At 41.5% G+C, this 18513-nt stretch overlaps 1 protein-coding gene and 1 non-coding gene across 6 annotated transcripts in view; one reads left to right on the top strand and one right to left on the bottom strand.

Annotated features, from left to right (window-relative positions):
* JMJD1C (jumonji domain containing 1C) overlaps nucleotides 1-18513 on the top strand; it is a 352145-nt gene that overhangs the window by 210497 nt on the left and 123135 nt on the right. The gene's annotated exons all lie outside the window — the stretch shown is intronic.
* LOC116533064 lies at nucleotides 14647-14763 on the bottom strand. The gene has a single exon (XR_004261067.1). It is a non-coding gene; the product is annotated as a U5 spliceosomal RNA (small nuclear RNA).

Raw genomic sequence — 18513 nt, 5'->3', positions numbered from 1 at the left:
TTGTTTCTTTTGCTGTGCAGAAGCTGTGGAGTTTGATTAGGTCCCATTTGTCTATTTTGGCTTTTGTTGTCAATGCTTTTGGTGTTTTGGTCACGAAGTCCTTGCCTACACCTACGTCCTGAATGGTTTTGCCTAGATTTTCGTCTAGGGTTTTTATGGTGTTAGGTCTTATGTTTAAGTCTTTAATCCATCTGGAGTTAATTTTAGTGTTAAGGTGTCAGGAAGGGGTCCAGTTTCTGCTTTGTGCACATGGGTAGCCAGTTTTCCCAACACCATTTATTAAACAGGGAATCCTTTCCCCATTGCTTGTTTTTGTCAGGTTTGTCAAAGATCAGATGGTTGTAGATATGTTGTGTTGCCTCAGAGACCTCTGTTCTGTTCCATTGGTCTGTATCTCTGTTTTGGTACCAGCACCATGCTGTTTTGATTACTGTAGCCTTGTAGTATAGTTTGAAGTCCGGTAGTGTGATGCCTCCCGCATTGTTCTTTTTGCTTAGAATTGACTTGGCTATGTGGGCCCTCTTTTGGTTCCATATGAAATTTAAGGTGTTTTTTTCCAGTTCTGCAAAGAAGGTCATTGGAAGCTTGATGGGGATAGCGTTGAATCTGTAAATTACTTTGGGCAGTATGGCCATTTTCACGATACTGATTCTTCCTAACCATGAACATGGAATGTTTCTCCATCTGTTTGTGTCCTCTCTTATTTCGTTGAGCAGTGGCTTGTAGTTCCCCTTGAAGAGGTCCTTTACGTTCCTTGTTAGTTGTATTCCTAGGTATTTTATTCTCTTTGTGGCAATTGTGAATGGAAGTTCATTCTTGATTTGGCTCTCTTTAAGTCTGTTATTGGTGTATAGGAATGCATGTGATTTTTGATCATTTATTTTGTATCCTGAGACTTTGCTGAAGTTACTTATTAGTTTCAGGAGCTTTTGGGCTGAGACGATGGGATCTTCTAGATACACAATTATGTTGTCTATTTGCAGACGGCATAATTTTTTTCTTAAATGGCTGTCACTGAAATCCTCCTTGCTTTTTAGTCCTCTGCTTCCTTAGCCCCCAGTTCCAATCTTACCTGGTGCTACCATTTATTATGTCTTTGTAAGATTCTGTGGTATACGGTGGGTTGGTTCTCAGCTTCTCTGTCAGGCTGGAATTCAGCTTTCTATCAAATTGACATTGCATTTTCTGTTTCTACCCACTTTGCCCTAATCCTTGTGAGATATTTTTCTTTCTTAAAGATTTCTCCTGATGTAGTTTTTAGTAGGGTTTCAAAAGAGACTGAAATTGGATAGAATATGTGATTCGCCATCTTAACCCGGAAACCTAAACCTACTTTTAAATTGTCCTACTTATTTTTAATATGTGTGATATTTATGATGAAGCATTGAAATATCCTGAAATGCGTAATATCTAGGTGTTCCATATATGTTTTTAAAATAAATGATTCAGTGATTCTATTAACTATTTTTGTAAATCTCAGCATTCATGCTTTCTTTTTAGAATAGGAGCAAAGTTTTTTTTTTTTTTTTTTTTTTTTTAAGAGATTTATTAGGAAATTTTGGATGAATCTGCAGAATTATTTGTTGAAACACCAACCATTGTAAAAGTATCTAAATGAAGAAATTTTGCATTTAAATACCCTCTTTTCAGATAGATGCTTAAGAAGAAATATTAGGAAAATTATTTTTAATTAAATTCTGTATGTTACAGTACAAGTACAGTTCACATACAAGCATAGCAATATCCCTTTGAGAAAGATCTTTCAGTAAAGTAAATGAAGTTAACTCCAGGATGTCTAACCTTAGTAAAATGAAGACAAATATGATTGACCAGACTTAATATTGATCCTAATAAACATATTATAGATACTTTTGTTTTATATGGCAGTAAAACTACCTGTAAAATTTATCATTGTATTTACTTGAATATTTGGAAAATTTTGAAAACGTCTTTCTATTATCTCAGTAATACATCTGGTGTTATTAATAGGTTATTGACGTTTAACATTTTTATACTTTTCCTACAGGCTTAATAGTGGGAACTCTTAAAAATAAGGTCGTTGTATATTTTTATTTTTAAAATATTTAGACTCTCAAGCTAAAATGTGGGATAAGCCCAGGTATATATATTTCTTTAAATTTTTTAAGTGATGTCACTGTCATATATTTTTTCTTTCATAAATCTAGTTTCATCTGATAACCACCTTAATCTTAGACTTCTAGCCTTCAGAATTGTGAGTTTCTGGAGTTTGAGGATGTATATTGATGAGACCAGAGGATCCAAAAATTAATCTAAAAGTCATGTCAAGACTTTGTTGGCTGGGCACGGTGGTTCACACCGGTAATCCCAGCACTTGGGGAGGCCAAGGTGCGCAGATCATTTGAGGCCAATAGTTCAAGACCGGTCTGGCCAACATGGTGAAACTCCATCTGTACTAAAAATACAAAATTTAGCCCGGCTTAGTAGAACACGCCTATAATTCCAGCTACTCTGAAGGCTGAGGCAGAACCGCTTGAGCCCGGGAGGCAGAGGTTCCAGTGAGCCGAGATCACACCACTGCACTCCAGCTTAGGTGGCAGAGCAAGACTCAGTCTCAAAAAAGAAAGGAGGGAGGGAGGGAGGGAGGAAGGAAGGAAACATGATAAACTAATAACGAAGTGTTTTTGTTTTCTTTTTTTAAGAGATGCAGTCTCTGCCAGCATGGTAGCTCACACCTCTGATCCCAGTATTTTAGGAGGCCAACGTGGGCAGATTGCTTGTGCTCAGGACTTTGAGTTCAGCCTGAGCAACAGTGTGAAACTCCAACTCTGCAAAAAATACAAAAATTAGTTGGTGCACGCCTATAGTCCCAGCTACTCAGAAGGCTGAGGAGGAAGGATCACTTGAGCCCAGAGTTAAAGGCTGCAGTGAGTGAGATTGTGCCACTGCACTGCAGCCTGGGCAACAGAGTAAGACTCTTTGTCATGTATACATACATACATACACACTGACAAATTAACTGGCATAGTGGTGCTTGCCTGTAGTCCCAGCTACTTGAGGATTGATGTCGGAGGATCTCTGGAGCCTGGGAAGTTGAGACTGCAAGACCCTGCCTCCAAAGAAAGAATCAGAGAGTCTTACCATGTCATCTAGGCTGCAGTGCAGTGGTCCAGTTAGTGCTCATTGCAACTTTTTTTTTTTTTTTTTTTTTTTTTTTTTTTTTGTCTCGCTCTGTTCTCGGTCTGGTATGCAGTGGTGTGATCTTGGCTCACTGCAACCTCTGCCTCCTGGGCTCAAGCAGTTCTCCTGCCTCACCCTCCCAAGTAGCAGGGACTACAGGCGCATACCACTGCACCCAGCCAATTTTTTGGGTATTTTTAGTAGAGACAGGGTTTCACCATGTTGGCCAGAATGGTCTTGATCTCCTGACCTGGTGATCGGCCTTGGCCTCCCAAAGTGCTGGGATTACAGGCATGAGCCACCACGCCCGACTGTTCACTGCAACTTTTAACTCCTGGGCTCAAGATGTCCTCCCACTTCAGCCTCCCAAGTAGCTGGGACTACAGGCAAGCACCACTATGCCGGCTAATTTGTGAGTGTGTATGTATGTACGTATACATGAAACAGAGTCTTATTCTGTTGCCCAGGCTGGAGTGCAGTGCCACCATGCCTGGCTAATATTTTAAAATATGTGATCCTCCTGCGTCAGCCTCCCCAAGTGCTGGGATTACAGTTGTGAGCCTCTGCACCTGGCCTCCTAGTCATTCTTTAATTGGATATGTTAAGCAGCTAATAGCTATTTTCTTGTTAATTTGATAATTGAGGTAGAAAAACTGTCACATGTGTGTGTTGGTTTTTTGTTTTTTGTTTTTTTAAGAAAAGGTCACCCAGGCTGAAGTACAGTGGTGTGATCACAGCTCACTGCAGCCTTGTCCTTCGCATGCTCAGATGATTCTCCCACCTCAGCCTCCCAAGCTGAGGCTACAGGTGCACACGACCACACCTGGCTAATTTTTCATTTTGCTGTATTGCTTAGGCTGGTCTCGAGCTTCTGGGCTCAAGCAATCTGTACCTTCTGGCCTCCCAAAGTGGTGGGATTACAGGCATGAGCCACTATACCCTTTGATTTGTGAATTTGGATAGAGATTTCTTGTCATGATTTGAATCTTAACTTTGGCTGTGGTTTGATTTATTTCATTTTATTTTGAGATGGAGTCTTGCTCTGTCACCCAGACTAGAGTGCAGTGGTGCCATCTCAGCTCACTGCAACCTCTACCTCCCGGGTTCAAGCAGTTCTCCTGTCTCAACCTCCCAAATAGCTGGAATTATAGGCATCTGCCACCATGGCTAATTTTGTATTTTTAGTAGAGATGGGGTTTTGCCGTGTTGGCCAGGCTGGTGTCAAACTCCAGACCTCAGGTGATCCACCCACTGTAGCTTGAAAGTGCTGGGATTACAGGCATGAGCCACCACACCCGTCTGATTTATTATACATAAAAACATTTTGGCTGGGTGTGGTGACTTAATCCCAGTGGTGGGCAGATTACGAGGTCATGAGTTTGAGACCAGCCTGATCAACATGGTGAAGCCCTACAAATGCAAACGTTAGCCAGGCATGGTGGTATTCACCTGTAATCCCAGCTACTCAGGAGGCTGAGAGGAAGGAGAAATGCTTGAACCTGGGAGGCACAGGTTGCAGTGAGCCGAGATGGCGCCACTGCACTCCATCGTGGGAAACAGAGTGGGACTTTGTCTCCAAAAATATATATATATTTAAGCCTATTTTGGTTAATAGCTTGGTCACTACACAAGATGTCTTAATTAAAAGACATTAATTTAAAAATGGAATGGAAAGACAAGCATCGTAGCTTGCCCCTATAATCCTAGCACTGTGGGAGGCCGAGGTGGGAGGGTCACAAAGTCAGGAGTTCTAGACCAGCCTGGCCAACATGGTGAAACTCCGTCTCTACTAAAAATAGAAAAATTAGCAAAGCGTGCTAGTGCATGCCTGTAATCCCAGCTACTCAGGAGGCTGAGGCAGGAGAATTGTTTGAACCTGGGAGGCAGAGGTTGCAGTGAGGCGAGATTGTACTGCACTTCAGCCTGGGAGACAAAGCAAGACACCATGTCAAAAAAAAGGAATAGTAGCACTTTCCTTTTTTGCTATATACCAGTTTGCTTTGTGTGTTAACACACACACATACATATACATACATATTTAAGTTTCACAATGGACTATACTTTCAAATCCTAGACTTTGCATACAGATTAAAACAGAGTAAAAGCAGTTGCCATCTGATCTTTTCTGTGGCTTTGTTTTTCCACCTCAACCCAGTTCCCAGTGTTTTTACTATACAGACTATTGTCATAATTATTATTATTGCTGTGTCAAATTCTACCAACATTAAAAGTTGATTTGCATTTTAGGCAAAGTAATCTTATATTTTAAATTATTCCTGACAACCCGAAAAACAAGAGTTTATTAATATGAATGTTTAGGCCGGGCGTGGTGGCTCATGCCTGTAATCCAAGCACTTTGGAGGCCAAAGCCAGTGTATCACCTGAGGTTGGGAGTTCAAGACCAGCCTGACCAACATGGTGAAATCTCATCTTAAAAAAAAAGAAAAAAAATGAATGTTTAAATGTCGTGACTTTTATTTCTTCTCGGGTCCTTTTCCATTTTGAATTTTAACAGGCAGCTGGGGTTTTTTGGTGTTTTTTTATTTTGCTTTGTTTTTTAAAATTCCTGGCTGTGAATCCTAAGTCCTCTTTCTCTCAGATGTAGTCAGCAATCTGGGCATGCCTGTGTCTGAAAAGTAGAAACAGCCTTATGCCCAAACTTCTGTTACCAACGCCATCTTATATCCAATGAGTTATCTTGATTGCTTTTCTGATAATGGCAGAGGCAGTAACCAACTATTATTCATATTTAATGATTTTCAAAAGTTCAAAGTTTGTGTCTTTTGTCCCATTTTGGGGTCATAACAATTAAGATATTATATAGAGTACTAACTATAAGGAGAATACTCTGATAGGAAGATACTGCCAAGAATACAAAGATGAGTAAGGCAGTCCTTGCTCAGACTTTGTCCATTAATTACTGTAATTCAAGGTAGAGTAAGATAAGTGTCGTAAGAGTATTTGTGTCTGACATCAAGTATGTAACAGACACTGCCTTCTCAGGGATCTTCTTACTGTTCCCTCTGAAACTATTACATTGTTATCAGAAAAACTCTTGGTAAGAATGTAGAGTATGTGGACATATTGATGATAAACATGAATCTTGGTAATTTTTTGCTTGGCAAAGATAAGCTGTTATTGATAGCTTTCTGGGGTAATGAGCTGCTTTATTACTGTGACAAGACAGAAAGAATAAATATTTTTTAAAACCTGTATCCAGATAGTTTGTATGTTATTGATCTGAGATGCATGAAATGTCTGTGTGCTTACAGAGCGGCATAGCAGTACGAGAAATAACATGATATGAATCACATATGCACATTATACAAGAGATTGTCATTTAGCATTGGTATTGATTAAAAGCACAAGCAGGCAGGGTGTGGTGGCTCACGCCTGTAATCCTAGCACTTTGGGAGGCTGAGGCGGGTAGATCACCTGAGGTCAGGAGTTTGAGACCAGCCTGGCCAACATGGTGAAACCCTGTGTCTATTTTACAAAATTTAGCTGGGTATGGTGGCCTGTGCCTGTAATTCCAGCTACCCAGGAGGCTGAGGCAGGAGAAACACTGGAACCGGGAGGCAAAGGCTGCAGTGAGCTGAGTTCACACCACTGTACTCCAGCCTGAGTGACAGAATAAGATGTCGTCTGAAAAAAAAGCAAAAAAAGGAAAAAAAACAAGCAAAGTCTTTTTGAGTAAGTTAGAATACCACCTCTCTTCCCTGAATGACTTACAGTACATACAAGCATTTGAAAGTCAGATTAACTGTTGAAGGATCTTAGAGCCAAAGATTTTTAAATCATTAGTTCAAGAACTAGTCAATGAGAGATTGAATAAAATGTGTTAAAACATGCTAGTGACTGTTACAACACATTTTTTTCCCCCTGTTACTTTCTTTGAGTTTCAAGAAAGTGTCTAGCTGAATGTGGTGGTGCATGCCTGTAGTCCCAGCTACTCGAGAGGCCATAGTGGGAAGATTGCTTGAGCCCTAGAGTTCGAGGTTAGGAAGAGCTGTGATAGGCCCACAGAGTAAGACTGTCTCAGAAAACGTAGTTTCTATATGTGTATGTAAACTCTAGGAAGATGCGGATATTTATCGCTCTTGGTTTGTTTCTAAAGGGTAATTATTATTTGATTATGACTTGAATCGACTTTTTAAGAGGCCAGAATTTTGGCTAATTCCAAATAAGACCTGACCTTGCAATGGCCTCATTACTAAGTCCAGCTCTTGCTAGAGTTTTCACTAATTACTGTCTGGGTCTAGGACTAGTGGCCTGACTGCAATAGTCACAACTTGGTAAACATTTTGAATATTGACAAGATTTTGATATATATGATTCATAGTTGAAGTAAAAATGTAGTTCCAAGATGTTGTAAAGGTTTCTTTCACTTTTTCTTTAATCTTATCTGTCTATGAAGATACACATACAACTTGCCTTTTGTAAATGGCTCTCATGCATGATAAAGCTATAGTGGGGTACTTTTTTTTCAATTTTTCAAATATCAGATTAGCAAAGATCAGATGTTTTGAACACATATTTTTGAAAAGAGTGTGGAAATACTACCACTCTCATTCATTGCTGGTTGTGAGTATATAGAGATGATAGAAAGCTTGTGGAATGCATTTCTAATCATATATATTCATTACTCAGGTGCGTTTTTCTTCTAGTAACTTATTATCCAATCTACATGCTTTTATGTGTTTTGTGGGAAATGACTTGAGTACAGGGCTTCTTCTTGTATGTATTAGAAGATGGGAAACAACCTAAGTATCTGTTAAATAAACCAAGTGCTGTGGCTCATGCCAGTAGTCCCAGCTACTCGAGAGGCTTAGATGGAAGGAATTGCTTGAACCCAGGAGGTCGAGGCTGCAGTGAGCCATGATCCCACCACTGCACTCCAGCCAGGGCAACCGTGTGAGAACCTGTCTCAAGGAAATAAAACGTTTAATAAATTATGTTACATCCATCCAGTGAACTAGAATGCAGACAGCCATTTAAAAGAATGAAGTAGCTCTATATGTACTTACAGGGAATGGTTTGGTTTCCAAGTTATAGTAAGTTCTTTTTCGTCTGTTTATTTTATTTTATTTATTATTTATTGTTTTTAGACTGAGCCTCATCTTGTCACCCAGGCTGGAGTGCAGCGGCACAGTCTCGGCTCACTGCAACCTTTGCCTCCCTGGTTCAAGTGATTCTCCTGCCTCGCCTCCTGAATAGCTGGGATTACAGGTGCATGCCACCATGCTCAACTAATTTTTGTATTTTTAGTAGAGACAGAGTTTTCCCATGTTGGTCAGGCTGATCTTGAACTCCTGACCTCATGATTCACCCGCCTCGGCCTTCCAAAGTCCTGGAATTACAGGCATGAGCCAGTGTGCCTGGCCTTATAGTAAGTTTTTTTAAGTGTAGTAAAAAACAGAATTGCTTTAGCTGCTTGGTTTCTTTTTTTTTTTTTTTTTTTTTTTAATTGTGAAAATGTTTTATTTTAAATTTTACTTTCTGGGATACATGTGCAGAACGTGCAGGTTTGTTACGTAGGAATACATGTGTCATGGTGGTTTGCTGAACCTATCAATCCATCATCTAGGTATTATTCCCTGCATGCATTAGGTATTTGTCCTAATGTCATCCCTCCGCTTGTTCCCCACTCCTTGACAGGCCCCGGTGTGTGATGTTGCCCTCCCTGTATCCATGTGTTCTCATTGCTCAACTCCCATTTATGAGTTAGAACATGCAGTGTTTGGTTTTCTGTTCCTGTGTGAGTTTGCCTAGAATGATTAGCCATTTATTTTATTTGTGATCTATAGCTTAATTGTGCATGTATGTGTGCTTGAATATGTATATATCTGTGGAAGAAAACTTGTTAAAACTTGTTGCCTGTGTGATAAACTAGGTGTATGTCCTAGAGTAAAAGGGTAACTGGGATTTTTCTTCATATTTTTGAATTTTGTACCCTGTTCATGTGAGAGAGATTCTTAGAGGCCGGGTGTGGCTCATGCCTGGATTACAGAACTTTGGCAGGCTGAGGTGGAAGGATTGAGGCCAGGAGTTCAAGACCAGCCTGGGCAATATGGCAAAACCCCATCTTTACAAAGAAATACAGAAATTAGCCAGCTATGTTGATGCCTGCCTGTAGTTCCAGCTATTTGGGAAGCTGAAGCAGGAGGATCACTTGAGCCCAGGAGGCAGAGGTTGCAGTGAGCCAAGGTCATGCCATTGCACTATAGCCTGGGTGACAAGAGTAGACACTGTCTCAAAAAAAGATTCGTATGCATTTTCCTTTATTGCCCTTCCTGGGATATGTGATTCAGAAGCCTGAGAAAATATGCCAAGGCCTTTGCATTGAATATTGAATATGGCCTTGGCATCTATAGATGGTTCTCTCTTAATGAATTTGTTTGTTTGTTTGTTTGTTTGTTTATTTTTGAGGCAGAGTCTCACTCTGTCACCCAAGCTGGAGTGCAGTGGTGGGATGTCAGCTGACTGCAACCTCCACCTCTCAGATTCAAATGATTCTTGTGCCTCAGCTTCCCAAGTAGCTGTGACTACAGGTGCACGCCACCATGCCCGGATAATTTTTGTACTTTTAGTAGAGACGGGGTTTCATGAGTTTGGCCAGGCTGGTCTAGAACTCTTGGCCTCGTGAGATCCACCTGCCTTGGCCTCCCAAAGTGCTGGGCTTACAGGTGTCAACCATCACGCCCAGCCTCTTAATGAATTTCTGTTAGGTTTCAACTTTAACCCTAAAAGTAATTCTCTGCTGTTTACATGATAGGAAGATTCAGAGAAAAAAAATTGCAACAATTTTGTTCATATAGTAGGGATGGTTCGATTAAAAAAATCTTCCTGTGATGGAACATTTTTTTTCAAGCTAAAGTAGCAAACTTAGAAAATGTGTAAATCTTTTTTATTTGTATCTGCACAAACAAGGATAGCCTCCCTTTCCTTTGGTACAAATATTTCATCTCTAAGTTTATTGTGCTTTTCGTAACCAGGCTGACTTCCTATGAGAGGATAGTTTGTGGCTCTGAACCCAACATACAAAGCTCTATGTGAGATAGTGCCCTTGACCTTGGCCTTACTAGTACTGTGACCAAGCTTCATTGCCAGACCGCCTGAGTGTATTTACTTAAATATTTGGTTGAACGTTATATTCACTTTAGTGTGATAACTGCCTACTGGAGTCAGTATTCAGCCTCGCCAACATGGTGAAACCCCATCTCTACAAAAAATACAAAAATTATCTGGGTGTGGTGGCACAGGCCTGTAATCCCGGATGCTTCAGAGTCCGAGGGATGAGAATCGCTTGAACCCAGGAGGTAGAGGTTGCAGTGAGCCAAGATCATGCCACTACACTTCAGCTTGGGCAATAGAGCAAGACTCCATCTCAAAAAAAAAAAAAATTCAGTTGTAATGTTTAAGGATAAAATAATTCATGTATTATCTTTATTTCTAAACTCTTTTCATATTGTATAGTTTCTTTTTTTTTTTTTTTTGAGATGGAGTCTTGCTCTTGTTGCCCAAGCTAGAGTGCAATGGCATGACCTTGGCTCACTGCAACCTTCGCCTCCTGGGTTCAAGCCATCCTCCTGCCTCAGCCTCCTGTGTAGCTGAGATTATAGGCACCCACCAACACACCCAGCTGATTTTTTGTATTTTAAATAGATATGGGGTTTCATCACGTTGGCTAAGCTGGTCTGGAACTCCTGATATCAGGTATCCACCACCTCAGCCTCCCAAAGTGCTGGGATTACAGACATCAGCCACCACTCCCGGTTCATATCATATAGTTTCTAGCATGGTGCTTAATGTAGGCTTAGTAATAATGTTTATTAAATATGTAAATTAATGAATAAAATTTTTTAAAAAGATTAGAATGTTTGTGGTATTCTGTCGTTAACTGATGTAGGGAGGACATCTTAAATATGCAGATATTTGGAAAGGATATGTTATGGCTTGAAATGTTTTCCCGAAAAAGATATGTTGAAAATCTAATACTTGTGGTATATAGTACTTGTGAATGTAACCTTAATAAGAAGTAGGGTTTTTGAAGATAAAATCAAGTTAAGATGAGGTCATCAGAGTTGTCCTTAATCCAGGGTTTTTTCCTTTTTTTTTTTTCTTTTTTTTTTTAGAGACGGGTTTCACCATGTTGGCCAGGATGGTCTCAATCTCCTGACCTTGTGATCCACCCCCCTCGGCCTCCCAAAGTGCTGGGATTACAGGCGTGAGCCACAGCACCCAGCCCAGGGTTTCTTATAAGACAGAACATAGATACGGAGATACACAGTGTCAACCATGTGACAACAGTGGCAGAGATGGGCATGATGCTCCTGCAAGCTAAGGATTACAAAAGGTTGCCAGCAGACCACTGGAAGCTAGGAGAGGCAAGGAAGGGCTCTGGTACAGGTTTCAGAGGAGACATGGTCCTATTGGTGTCACTTCGTCAGCTGGAAACTGTGGCCAGTGACACCAGTGCTTGAATTTTGCTCATTCTGGCTGGGCCCTTTCTGCCCACTTAGCCTGGCAGGCTGAACTTGGTTCATACCACTGGCCTGGATCTCACGCCTACCAAGGGCAAGCCAGGAGCAGAGCAGTGAGGGGAGTGTGAATGAGCAAGCTCAAGGTCTGGCCACTGTGTACAGCCAGGCATACTGGCTGCTGTGGTGGGTCAGGCAGCTCCAGGCACTGGTACAGGTGCCAGCCCCACTGTGAGGCTGTACATGAATCAGATGTACCACAAGTGGCTGTCACTGCGGGCACCCATGTCTGGAGGGAGGGAATGTGGTGTCACCTGAAAGCTCAGAGATGCCAGGAATTGCAGAGCCCCAAAGAGGGCACCAGTGTCATAGCCCTGACATGGGGGGTCCTGAAGTCTGGGCTCTCAGTAGGGCTACAGCTCTTCTCTCTTTCTTGTTGCCTACAGTGCAGTGAGTGGAGTGGGGAGGGTTAGCTTCTTGGGGTGGGGGTGGGGTGGCTGTTTCAGCCCATTTGTATTACAGCTCTTTCAGTCTTGCCATCCCACTCCAGCTGGCAACTCCTGGGCTGGCCTGGCCCTGCTGCTGCTTCTCATCCCCTGGGGTGGCTTCCTGGTGGAGGGCAGGAGGAATATAGTGTTACAGCAGCTCTGGCTTGGGGAATCCTGAGGTCTGGGCCTCCAGAAAGTTTGCCACTCTTCACTCCCACAGTCCGAGAGCAAGTCACCACTCACACCTTGGTAAGCCAGCCAGGAATGTGTTACAGCTCCTTGTGCTCCTGCCATTTGGTGAGTCTGGAATTCTTGTCCTGCATCCAGGAAGAATGAGGTTATGTGGACAACTGGAGGGTAGTGAGCAAGGTGGAGAGGGGTGACAGAACAGCTCTCAGCAAAGAGGAGACCCAAAGTGGGTAGCTCCTGTCTGCAGACAAGTAGTCCCAATGAGTGTCTAAGTCTGGCTGAGTCCAGGGTTTTTATGGGCTCAGAAGGGAGCATGGTTGGGCCTGGATAAGCACTGTCTGACTGGCTAAAAGGCATTAAGGAAAAAAAGTTCTCACTCTGGGCTGGAGACCCTACCTGGAACTGGCAGCCTGGCCCCCAGGCTTCAGGTTGTCCCCGGCTTGTAGGTGGGGTTTCACCGGGGACCTGCCCTTCCCTTCTAGGAACTTGTCTGGTCCCGCCACCATCCATGGTTCATACATGCCGTCCAAGATGTCCAGGTTTTCCATGCTAAGAGACACCCACAGGCCCATGCCAAGCCACCATTATACCGTTGACCTCCCTCCTATGCTCCTTGGCACCTAAAGTCTGGAGGGGGCCAAGGCAGCAGGGGCTGGCATGTCATCGATGCTCTAAGCACATGCACACCTGCCCTGCTTGCAGCAGCACCTGGGCTCAGCTGTCAGGGCATGTTCACAACTTTGCTATGCTGCAGAACGGGTGCTGGGAGCGGAGAGAGGCCAGAGAGTAGGAGCATGCACTTCCAAACCTGTGGGCAGTGGGCTTCTCAGGCCCCCGAGAGCACAGGGATGCCTGGGTCTGGAGCCACAGCTGGACAGCTGCAGCTGCACCTGGGAGCATGAGTTTCTGCCCCACCAACTCAGTAGGGAATGGGGCTCCCACTGGAATCACCTGTTCCTAGCACCCCACCCCCTGCCTCTGCGGAGCACACAGCCCCCCGCTGCAGCTGATGTCCTCTCATCAGCCATTACAGATGGGCCATCACCACTATCATTGACACCTTGATTTTGGACTTCTAGCCTCCAGAACTATGAGGAAATCAATTTGTTGTTTAAGCCACCCACGAATGTTGTTTGTAGTAAGTGCTTCATTACAGCAACCCTAGGACGTAAATGAAAATATTTCACATTTTTATAACATTCCAATTTAATGTCTTCTTTTCAGCGTTTTACTCTTTTCAGCGTTTTCTCATCCTTTCCTTTTTCCTTATTTATTTTGTTTTCCCTACAGTCTCAGCCTCCTCTCTAGCTGATGTTATAGTTTAAGTTCTTTTGGCCAGGTATTATTGTTCATGCCTGTAATCCGAGCATTTGAGATGCCCAGGCAGGAGGATCACTTGAGCTTCGGGGTTCCAGACCAGCCTGGAGAGCCAGTCTCTGTTTAAAAAAAAAAAAATTGGCTGAGTGCGGTAGTGGGAGGCCAAGGTGGGCGGATCACCTGAGGTTGGGAGTTTGAGACCAGCCTGACCCAAACATGGAGAAACCCCATCTCTACTAAAAATACAAAAGACGATAGCCGGGCGTGGTGGCAGGCGCCTGTAATCCCAGCTACTTGGGAGGCTGAGGCACGAGAATTGCTTGAACCCAGGAGGTAGAGGTTGCAGTGAGCTGAGATTGCACCATTGCACTCCAGCCTGGGCAATAAGAGTGAAACTCCGTCTCAAAAAAAAAAATGAGCTGTGTGTGGTGGCACATGACTGTAATCTCAGCTGCTCAGGAGGCTGAGGCAGGAAAATCGCTTGAACCCAGGAGGCAGAGGTTGCAGTGAGCTGAGATCAGGCTACCACACTTCATCCTGAGCGACAGAGCCAGACTCTGCCTCAAAAAAGAGAAAAAAGAATGCTCTCATTTTCTGAAATGGACTTGCCAACATCATTCTACTGGGCTCTTAAATATGAAAATATGAATAAACAGGCATACATTAAAATCATGCATGTCTGTTTAGTTTTTTTCTAAATTAATACGGTTTTCACTTTTATGATAGGATATTGTGCCATATTCATAGCTGAAATACTTTCCAAACTAAACTATGTTTCCCACTTAAATTCAGGTAGTACTTAAGCTAGTCGGAGTTAAATGTTTATATCAGAGGCAGATAATTTTGTAGATGAGAAAGTTGAAAGCCAAAGAAGTTTCCAGGATTAAATTGTTGATTAAAATAAGACCTTAATTGAATGAGTAACAAATGAATAATTGAGTGACTGATGCTTGCTATATGTTTATACACAATGTGGTTTTTTTTTTGTTGTTGTTGTTGTTGTTTTTTTAATGAGCCCTGCCTAAGCAGGACATCAAAAAATTCAGTTATAAACTCATAATTGTTCCTCTCCATGGAAATCTTTAATAAAAGGTGAAAGATTTATTCGTTATGAAGAGAAACCAGAGCAAACAATGTGGTTTTTATATGTAATTATTTTTATTCATCTTATATACTAAATCTATAAAATATATATATTTACATCTAAATTACATTTGCTGTCTTCTGTCTGAATTTTCTGTTGTTATAGTCCTTCAATATGTTTTATTTTAAAAATTGACAATTTAATTGATACCACTTTAATTTACACTTTAGTTCATACTACAATTTTTGAACTTATTTTCATTTAAATGATTGCTATGTACTAGCCAATTCTATTTTTATTTATTTATTTTTGAGATAGAGTCTTACTCTGTCACCTGTGTAGCCATCTCAGCTTACTGCAACCTCCACCTCCTGGGTTCAAGCAACTCTCGTACCTCAGCCTCCCGAGTAGGGATTAGTATACCTACAAGGACTACAGCCATGTACCACCATGCCTGGCTAATTTTTTTTTTTGAGACGGAGTTTTGCTCTTGTTGCCCAGGCTGGAGTGCACTGGGGTGGTCCTGGCTCACTGCAACTTCTGCCTCCTGGAAAAGTGATTATCCTGCCTCAACCTCCCAAATAGCTGGGATTATAGGCATGCGCCACCACTCCCAGCTAATTTTGTATTTTTAGTAGAGATAGGGTTTCTCCATGTTGGTCATGCCGGTCTCAAAATGCTGACCTCAGGTCATTTGCCTGCCTCAGCCTCCCAAAGTGCTGGGATTTCAGGTGTGAGCCACCGTGCCTGGCCTTTCCTACCTCTCTTTATGATCACACATTGCTTTCTTCTGGGATCAGCAGGGTTTTATCAGATCACAAGGATTCCTGGTAAATTCCTCACCAAGTAGCAAGATAGTCCATTTCATTGTGGGCCTCCAACCTTGTGCATTTTGTGACAATTCTAAGTCTCAATGAAAAGAATAAAGGGAAAAGTGGTTGATCTAATATTGACAATGGAGTGTTAAAAGAAAAAGGAAAAAAAAAGTGGAGAGAAAAATGTATACCCTTTCTTACTTTCACTTAGTTTTCCAACAACATAACTCTTTCTCTTTTTTTCTATACTTTTTCTCGTTTATGAGCCCTGGTAATGTTTTTAAATAAACACTTCACTGTCAACACTAGTAACTGCATATGCTTTTCAGAATCCTGGGGATGATGATGAGAAAAGATGACAAAGGAGATGACTGGTTCCTAATTTTGAGAAACTCTCAATCTAAGTGGTGAAATAAACACATATGGTTCAGGAAGGGAATAATTATATAGTAACAGGTACTTCGAAGAAATGTATAATCTGATTTATGAAAATCTTAAAATGGGAACTTACGAGTAAAATAGAGATTTTGGCTTTAAATTTAAAAATTGTCCTCTTCCGCCTGCTTTTCTTTTAAAAACTTCATACTGTCAAACAGGAAAGACTATTTTATCTTTTACCGCTAGATAACTAGTCTTACTAGCATGTAGAAAATATAACTGATCCTTATTATGGTGCAGATTCTGTAATTGCAAATCTGCCTACTCACTAAAAATTATTTGTAACCCAAAATGGCACTTTCTTGGCCATTCATAGACTTAAGCAGAGTGGAGAAAAATTTGAGTCACCCATACATACATTTCCAACTGAAATGGAGCAGGTGGTGTTCTGCCTTCTTGTTTCAGATCTCATACTGCAAACAAGTGTCCTTTTAATGGTCTATTTAATGTCATGTTTTTTGTATTTTTGTGTTTTTCTGGTTTGGGTTAGTGATTTTGCTGTTTAAAATGCTCCTTAAACTTAGTGCCGAGTACTGCCTAATGCTTTTTAACTGCAAGAAGGCTGTGATGATATGCCTTTTGTGGAAAATACATGTGTTAGATAAGTTTTATTTAGGCATCAGTTAATAGTGCTGTTGTCCGTGATCTCAGTATTACTGAATCAACGATATGCCTGGGCATGGTGGCTCACGCCTTTAATCCCAGTATGTTGGGAGGCTAAGGTGGGTGAATTAACTCAGGTCAGGAGTTCCAGACCAGCCTGACCAACATGGTGAAACCCTCTCTCTACTAAAAATACAAAAGATTAACTAGGCGTGGTGGTGAGCGCCCGTAATCCCAGCTAATTGGGAGGCTGAGGCAGGAGAATTGCTTGAACCTGACAGGTGGAGGTTGCAGTGAGCCAAGATCTCAGCATTGCACACCAGTCTGGGCAACGAGAGTGAAACTCCATCTTTTAAAAAAAAAAAAAAAAGATATGTATTTGGTCTGTTTAAACAGGAATCACACATAAAACATGTTTGTGGATAAATATGGTTAACAAAAAACGTGACCAGAGGCTCATCGGAGCCTACCTTACATTCCCTTAAGAGCAGTAGCTCAGTATTTACTAACTCAAAGTTTGAATTGACTTTACACAACATAACTAGGATGAATAACAAAAATCAATTGTATCTACCAAACTTTTCTTGACTAAAATGTTAAAAAATACATTGTCTCTGACAATTTGGAAGTAAATTTTACCTTTTTCTTTTTGAAAGGAAACTTGGTTATAAAACAATTCAAAATCTAGTTAATACTTCTTGAGAGAGACCTCTTAACTTGATCAGCAGGTTCTCTGGTGAGCCTATGTAGAATCATAGCAACAAAGCAGCCAGTGGAGGCAGAACTCATAGGTTTAAAACAGTAATTGTAATTTTTTAACATTTGCAGCTAATATTTGTGGTTGCTCTCAGAATTCTAAATGCAGGCCAGGTGTGGTGGCTCCCACCTGTGACTTCAGGAGGCTGAGGCAGGAGTATCACCTCAGACCAGTAGTTCAGGACCAACCTGGGTAAGACCCTGTCTCTACAAAAAATAAAAAATTAGCAGGGCACAATGGCACATGTCTATATTCCAGTATTTTCAGGGAGGCTAAGGTGGGAGGATCACTTGAGCTCAGGAGTTGAAGGCTGCAATGAGGCAGTGAGCCATGATTGAGCCACTGTACTTTAGTCCAAATGACACAGAGAGATACTCAAAAAACCAAACCAAACAAACAAAAAAAGAAACCTAAATGCTAACTTTTTTTTTTTTTTAACCACTTCAGAAAGAATCTTTAACGGCTAATTCCTGTTTTTAAATTTGATGACCTAAGATGGTTGTGGCACTTCTTACATAATTTCCTCATAAAAAACTGTAGACTGGCTGCAACAATTTAGTTCTACACTTTCAATACTGCCTTTTAAAATTAATTTCTTAGGAGCTGATGGAAAGTGTTTTCCCTAATGACCCTCAATTTTAGAACTTCTTTAGAAATATTTAACGATACGCTTTGATTTTAGATACTATGGAAAATACAAACAGAATTGAAGAAATCTATGTCTTCCTGGAGCTCAGAGTTTTGTGGAGACAGATAAATGCATAAATAATAAGTTAAAACTATTTTTACTGTGTTGTAGTACAAGCCCAAACAACCAACAGTGGGTATATAAAGCAGAAAAGGATTAATTTTCAGTGGTGAGATACAGAAATTATACAAAACTGTGTTTCAACTAGGCCTTGGAAAGAGTGAGCCGAGCATAGTGGCTTGTGCCTGTAATTCCCACACTTTGGCAGGCCGAGGCAGGTGGATCGAAGTTAGGAGATCAAGACCATTCTGGCCAATATGGTGAAACCCCGTCTCTACTGAAAATATAAAAATTAGCTGGGTATTGTGACACGTGCCTGTAGTCCCAGCTACTTGGGAGGCTGAGGCTGGAGAAGTGCTTGAACCCAGGAGGCAGAGGTTGCATTGAGCCGAGATCGTGCCACTGCACTCCAGCCTGGCAACAGAGCAAGACTCC

The sequence above is a fragment of the Sapajus apella genome, unplaced genomic scaffold (assembly GCF_009761245.1).
Source record: "Sapajus apella isolate SASKATOON/1434 unplaced genomic scaffold, GSC_monkey_1.0 scaffold78, whole genome shotgun sequence".
In the NCBI taxonomy this organism is placed as follows: domain Eukaryota; kingdom Metazoa; phylum Chordata; class Mammalia; order Primates; family Cebidae; genus Sapajus; species Sapajus apella.
Note: the sequence above shows the minus strand (reverse complement) of the source record. Positions and strands in the feature narration are given on the sequence as shown.